This window comes from Grampus griseus, assembly GCF_964374135.1.
Source record: "Grampus griseus genome assembly, chromosome: 21".
NCBI lineage: Eukaryota > Metazoa > Chordata > Mammalia > Artiodactyla > Delphinidae > Grampus > Grampus griseus.
In genome coordinates, this window is record NC_139015.1 from 18,056,800 (window position 1) to 18,064,672 (window position 7,873).

General features: G+C 38.6%; 1 pseudogene across 1 annotated transcript; it reads left to right on the forward strand.

Annotated features, from left to right (window-relative positions):
- The first annotated feature begins 832 nt into the window (after nucleotides 1–832).
- LOC309838871 (small ribosomal subunit protein uS2-like) lies at nucleotides 833–7,455 on the forward strand (annotated as a pseudogene). The gene is made up of 3 exons: nucleotides 833–845; nucleotides 2,426–3,210; nucleotides 7,283–7,455. The product of its transcript is annotated as a small ribosomal subunit protein uS2-like (transcript).
- Nucleotides 7,456–7,873: the final 418 nt, after the last annotated feature.

Below are 7,873 nucleotides of genomic sequence, written 5' to 3' on the forward strand. Positions count from 1 at the left end.
GTTATACAGCAGAAACTAACACAATATTGTAAAGCAAATATACTCCAATAAAGATGTTAAAAAAAAAAAGATACCACGTATAACATAGTTCTTACCAAAAAGTATTGACACAAGCGTTTGATATTTCACAAAATTTCTGATTTGTCTCTGTACAGATCAGAAAGAATGACAAGTCCATTTAGGATATTAACTGGAGCCACTGCAGAATTTAAAATTTCATTGTTTTATTTTAACCAAAAAAATGTTTTCTGCCTAAAGATTATCACTTTCTTAGATGCCTTAACTTTTCCCTTGTTTCAGTCATCAACAGTGGGAGCTGACTTCTTTTTTAAAAAATTAACATTTTTTCACAAATGTTAAAGCATATGGAACAAAGAGTAAATGCATAGTCAAACTGCGATGCAAATAGTAGGTGATTTGGGGGTTAACTTTGTAGCTAATGGCTGATATACTGCATGAGATTTAAATATGAACTTTTTCCCATTTCTCAAGGAGGTAGAATCATAAATGATACACTTAGATTTGCTTTTGGTTTAATGACAATGCATTAATTAAATTCAATGAAATAATCATCAGCACATTTGCAAATTTAGAATTGAAGCATTTTTATCTGTGCTTGTCTAAATTCCCTAAGATACCAGTAAACCGTAAGCAGTTATTACACTTTGTTTTTCATATATATTTTTTTATTTTGTAATTATTGTTTTCTCAAATTGTTTATGTCATGCCCAGTTTTAAATAGATAGCTCTACAGAATATAGGGAGATAGGATTTAACCCACGATATCCCACTGTGTTAGTTCCTCTACTTCAAACATGATTCTGAGCCGGTCATGCCCTTTAAAGGTAAGCCTTTCTGCCAAGGCACTGTTGCCTCATTTCAGCGTCGTCTTGATTACTGGATGTATTGGGTATGTTCCTGCTGTATCACTACTTGTCTCAATTTTATCCATTGCTCTAGTTAAACTGATTTCAACATACCTTGCTCCTAATAACTGGTTTATTTTTGTCTTAGAGTTGATTTTTTTTTCTTTAACATTTGTATGTTTATTTCTCTTCCATTACCCTCTATCCATCCTCACTAGTATTTCCCGGGGTTTCCTGGGTCTTCGTCTCATTGTTTTGAATGATAATGAATTACAAAATTGTTTACAATTGACTAGAAAGTAATTTCTCCATTTCGTTTATACTCTTGATGACAGTATGATGCCAGTTAAAACAATCGGGATATAATTTGCAGTTGGCCTTGTTGCCAGAATATTAAAATTATAAAATACTGATAATTCAATATATAGCTGTGAAGATTTCTATAGCTGTCTATATGGCATAATTTCTTTTTATAGATTATAAAAATTATAGGGTATCTCTAGGGGATACAATTAATTTCTTTCCATCTCTTCTTTACCACGGCAACATGCTCCCTTTTCTAAGTTGAAATGTATCAAAGGCCACCACAGAATTTTCATATTCTCTGCCAGCTGGCACAACGGGAACATAGATTCATATTTACACAGGGGAATTGGGGGCGAGGGGTGACAGGTGTTGTTTTCACCAGAGAAGTATGCTGCTTCTACTGCTCATGATTGTTAAAATTACTCCAACTGTGTAGAGTTTGACAATTCAGAGTCTTCTAATACATGCATAATTTGAATTGCATCAGGATTTACCAGTCAGTGAGTATAAATGATATACTATTAACAATTACATTCTCAATTTTACTGACTTACACCTATACTAAGTGAAAATTTGACCATTCAACCTGTAGTCTTCAAATGATTCTGAGCGTCTCCAAGGTGTACCCCAGTGACGTGTGTGACCCAATTGAAGAACTCTTGGAAAATATATGAGAATACAGTGTTAAAATATAGGTTAATACAAAGTATTTCTAAAAAGACCTATATTAATTTTAATAGGAAAATAGAATGTTTTAAATTAAAATAATTTGTAGATTTAAATTTTTAAAGTGCCTAGAAATTAGGAAAAATAAAAATGGTGCAATATACCTAATATCTTGGAGGAATACTACTAAAATACTCAAAAGTATTTTCTTTGGAATCAGATATTCTCCTTAGTCACTGATTCAATGAACTCAAGATTTCTTATAGCATTTCTTGTGGGATGAGGTTACTCACTTTCCTTATATTTGCTTTTGTTTTCTTATTTGCTGATTAATGTGTGCGTGTGTGTGTGTGTGTGTGTGTGTATGTATGTGTGTGTGTGGGGGGGAGGGAGAATGTTTTGTTTCAAAGTTTCAAATTCAAGGGACTTTTTTTTGTTTTCATTTAATTGGCTCTCCTGATGCTGGTAACTCTTTGGTGCTTAAAAAAAATGGACTCACCTTTCTGCGCTACCCAGAGAGGGGTCTCTACAGGCAGTGTCTTGGTTTCCTGTGATAACTTAAAGGGAAACTTTCATAATATCTGCAGCCCGTGATGTTCTGCAAATGAAGGAGGAGAATGTCCTTAAATTCCTTGCAGTGGGGATTTACTTAGGTGGCACCAACCGTGACTTCCAAATGAAACAGTACATCTACAAAGGGAAACGTGATGGCATTTACATAATAAATCTGAGGAGAACCTGGAGAAACTTCTGCCAGCTCGTGCCGTGGTTGCCACTGAAGACCCAGCTTACGTCACGGCCATGTCTTTCAGGAACACTGGTCAGTGAGCTGGGCTGAAGTTTGCTGCTGCCACGGGATCTGCTCCCATTCCCGGCCGCTACTCTCCCGGAACCTTCAGTAACCAGATCCAGGCAGCTTTCCGAGAACCGAGACTTCTGGTGGTTACTGATCCCGGAGCTGACAACCAGCCGCTCACAGAAGCGTCTTGTCACCATTCTGTGTAATACTCTCCTCTGTGCTCTGTGGTCACTGCCACCAGTGCAACAGAAAAGGAGCCCACCCAGTTGGTCCCACGTGGCGATGCCGGCCTCGGAGTTTCCACGCATGCGCCGGGGCACCGTCTCACGTGACCTCCCTCAGGCGGTCAGCCTAATCTCTGCTTCCGCAGAAAAACCGGAAGAGATTGAAAAGGAAGAGTAGGCCGCTGCTGAACGGCTGCGCCCAAGGAGGAATTTCAGGCTGGACGGACTGCTGCAGCTTTCAAGTTTACTGCTCTCCAGCCCGAGGTTGCAGACGGGCCTGAAGGCCTGCTGGTCCCCTCTGTGCCTGTGCAGCAATTTCCTACTGAAGCCTGGTCTGCAGCTCTGACGGGTAGGAACTTCCACTGAGGAGTCTTAAGCTGTTCTTCTGTAGACTCTTTTAACAGAAAATGAAAATAAGGATCGATGGAAAATAAACAGTTTATTACAAAAAAAACCCCATACAGCCCCTCTAGCAATTATTGGTAGTCTAAATGATTTGCTACAGAAATCATTCTTCCCAAAACTCCCTGTTTATTGGGCCACTTACTAGTGATTGCTTTTTTTTTTTTTGCGGTACGCGGGCCTCTCACCGCCGCGGCCCCTCCCGCCGCGGAGCAGAGGCTCCGGACGCGCAGGCCCAGCGGCCATGGCTCACGGGCCCAGCCGCTCCGCGGCATGCGGGATCTTCCAGGACCGAGACACGAACCCGTATCACCCGCATCGGCAGGCGGACTCCGAACCACTGTGCTACCAGGGAAGCCCAGTGATTGCTTTTTAGTTGTTAAGTCATCCAGATTAGAAAGAAATCTGACTCAACTTTTGAGTTTAGAATTTTAGAGCGTTTATGAATACTTGGATTAATCGTGTGTATTTCGCTTGCTTTGCTTGGTAGTTAGGTTTTGGCTCACCTGTCTCCCTTTCTAGAATGAAAACTGCTTTCAGTCTTTGCCTTATTCTTGACCCTAGAAGAACACCAAGTACAAAGTGCCTGGTTCAATAAGTAGGTTTTGGCTGACTGAGTTACTATTTTGATACTAGAAAATTGCTTTTGAAAATATACCTTGTTTTGAAACAAAGCTATGAGTTTATTATCTGGGCTTCAGAGTATAGAAAAGTAATAACTACTGCCAGAAAAAAGATTCATCAAGGAATATAGATTAAGGCAGTGCTTTCTACTTATATGTGGCAGCACAGAAAATGTTTTCAGGATTTCAGAGACTATTTGACAAACTCTGTGAATAGTCTTAATTAAGCAAACCTAGGAACTCCTGTAGCCTTGTTTGCGCATCTATAAAATTAAGGGATTGAATTAGATGATTTCCTGCTCTAAAATTCTATGCTTATAGGACCAACTGCTCAATAATCTAAGCCTGGAATCATGTGTCTTTGTCATAGTACAATTTTTTTTTTTTTTTTTTGCGGTACGCGGGCCTCTCACTGTTGTGGCCTCTCCCGTTGCGGAGCACAGGCTCCGGACGCGCAGGCTCAGCGGCCATGGCTCACGGGCCCAGCTGCTCCGCGGCATGTGGGATCTTCCCGGACCGGGGCACGAACCCTTGTCCCCTGCATTGGCAAGCAGACTCTCAACCACTGCACCACCAGGGAAGCCCCATAGTTCAAATTTTTAATATAGGTCCATGACTTAAGGCCCACTTTACATTTTGGGTCTTTAATTCCCTCATGAAAAGGTCAGAGGGCTTAAATAGATTATTTCACCTATCTATGAAATTCTCTAACATTTATACTACTTGAATTATAGTAATATTTATAGCTATGGAATTGTATTAGTTGCACTGTCTTGTGGGGTTTCAGTTCTTGTGTGAAAAAGTTAGGGAGTTAAAGAAACATTTCTGCAATGCACAGGGTTCTAATCCAATAGATACTGCAGTTTATGAGAGGGTGGTGTGAGATCAATTATAATTCAGAAGGCCTAAGATGTTGGAAACCAAAGATCAGTACCCTTGAACCTGGTATTCCTGTGTCTCCTGTTCCAGATATTCTGGTTTTCTCATTTTGAGACCATTAACAAGAGCACTTGTATTGATTTTTGTTATATAAATTGCAGGGGTTAATACTTGAGAATTTTTGCTCTGAAAGCCAGGAATTTAATCCAGTGTAAAACCTAATTGATGAACTATTTAGAAAAGAAGGTTGTAGACGCTGGGTCTGATTTATTATAAACCATAGATCATTTATTTAATCTTGATTAAGTTATAGTAGAAGCCAGACTCACAAATTTTTATTAGAGAACTTTTGGGATTATGAGAAGCTGAGTCACAAATACTTTTGAAAATGCAAAGGTCTAGGTTATCATTGTTTAGACACACAAAAAAGGTTAGCAGGTATTTACTTCCCAGTTACAGAAAATTCTTTCCCCTTAGTACTGAAAAACATTTATACTTAAATCGTATTCTGAAATTGAGTTTCTGGTTAAGTCTGTTCACCAGAATGTACAATGGGCCTTTGTTTAATATTCTAAGGTTTGTTTAGTAATGACTGTGGAATTATAAACTGGAGGATGTAAAAGTTCATCATTAGAAACAACATTTTTTGGAATGATTCTTATAGAAAATTGTTTACATACATTTTAATACCTGCCATTAAAGTTGTTTAATCACAAAAATTTGTGATAACTCACTAATTATCATTTTGCTATCCTAGCTCTAATAGTCTAGTATGGGTCTGTGCAGAGTCCTTAAAATAAGAAACATGAAGGCTTTCTGTTTAAAAAAAAAAAAGTAGCTCTAGATTAAATTTAAAATACAATGCAGAATTCTGATTATCTGTAGCACTTAATTTTAAGAAACAGATTTTTGCATCAAAACAGAAAGTACAATGAATATGGAAACAAAAATTTGAAAGAAAAAGTTGAAAATTAAAAAAAAAATTTTATTCTAAATACAGGGTTAAGACATTTTTGTATTGGTTACAGTCTACATAGTATTTTTGTCAGAGTTGGAATCATAGTATTTACTTGTGTTTCTTTAGAAATATTTCAAAATTTATTGGAACTAAACATTCATATTGTTACAACTCATTTTACCAGTGTGAAACAATATTTTCATACCTTGCAACATTATAAGTAATTGCTTATTTTTTTTTAATTAAAAAAAATATTTTTATTTTTGGCTGCATTGGATCTTCATTGTTGTGCATGGGCTTTCTCCAGGTGCGGAGAGAGGGCTTCTCATTGCGGTGGCTTCTCTTGTTGCGGAGCACAGGCTGTAGGCGCAGGCTTCCATAGTTGTAGCACATGGGCTCAGTAGTTGTGGCACGTAGGCTCTAGGGAGCATGGGCTTCAGTAGTTGTGGTGCGCAGGCTCAGTAGTTGTGGCGCACGGGCTTAGTTGCTCCATGGCATATGGGATCTTCCCGGACCAGAGATCGAACCCGTGTCTTAACCACTGCACCACCAGGGAATTCCACTTATTTTTTAATGGATGTCTGTCTATAGCATAATGCCAGAATACTAGGAAAATCAATACATTGATCAAAATACTGAAATCCACATTTATGAGGTTTATGTAGGTCATTATTAATTGTTTAACTGATCTATCACTTAAGTTTACAAGTAGCATATTTGTAATGCTTTCCTCAGGTCAACATGTCCTTAGGATCCCCAAAAATCTTCTGTGATACCTGTAAGGAGTAGAGGCGCTTTATGAAAAAATGTAAAAATGGAAAATCACAGCTGTGGCTTTTTCTCTTGCCCTTACTGGCTACAGCTGGCTCCCTTTCCTCAGAGGATTCCTCCAGGCTTACCTCTCACCTTCAAATTTACACTCTCTTTTTCTTTCCTTGCTCCTCCTCTTAAATCTTTTTGTCTCACTTGTGTTCTTATCTGTTTAACTCCTTTAGATTGCCTTTGGGTATTAGATTCTCTGCCTGGCTTTGATTTCTTCGTAGGATGCTGCTTCTAAGATGAATCCTTTGGTATCTGCACAAATGCTCTATGGCTATCAGGTGACAGCTAAATTGGCCCAGGTTCCCTGGATACTTCACCCCTGTTGGTGGCATCCACTTTTCTGGGAGGAAGAACCTAGCATTACTAAGAATTATGCTTCCTGCCAATGATAAATTTGACCTGAGTAAAGTTCAGTAGAAAGACAGCATATAGACATTAAGCATAAGTTATAAATAAATGGTGAATTTTGTGTATTTTTTGTCCTTAAATAGATGTAGTAGGAAAAAAAGACAAAGTTGGTATTTTTCATTAATAGTGATATATTAAGCCATTCTTGATATAACTTGTATTATTATCTCCATTTCATAATCAGCTGAAACAATCAAGTTTAACTCAAGCAGAACCATACAAGTGATATAATATATACAATAAGAGATTTATTTTAAGAATTTGACCTTATGCACTTGTGGGAACTGGTTAAACAGTCTTTATAACTCTTGTTTTGTGTCTGGTATCAGAGTCTAAAGCCAGCAGGGCAGGCAGTCAGGAAGGGAAGGTGATGTTAAGTAGAGCAGAGGATGAACTGAAACCTCCTCTTTATCTCCAGGACCTCACCTTTCGTGATGAGAATATCTTCCAGGAGAACATGGTGTCCTTCGGCACAGGGCTAACCAAGCACTTGACCCAGTAAGGATCCTGCAAGAGCCACAGGAGCCATAGAAACTGCAGGCCAGCTGGTGTCCCACACCTCCCTGGTGAGCCAGCAGGTAAGGGAGCATGACAGTATGTGTAAACTGTATTGGTGGTAGGTATTCTGAATTGATCTTTCAAACATAAAAAGATTGTAGCTGCTGCTTTTCATCTGCCTACCAGCTCTTGCACAAATGATCCTTTTGGCTGCGTTAACTCACGACTATACAAGGAGGTGCTGGGAAACATAACTCCAGGGTAGCTAAGTTGACAGTACAGATCCACCCAACTGCATACACAGTTGCTGTGTACATCTACATGGCCACAAACTGTGTATGAAAGTTTTCATTGTGCTCCCTATTCCCACCAATATTTGATATTATCCAACTTTGATATTTACATTTTTGCTATTCTGTTCA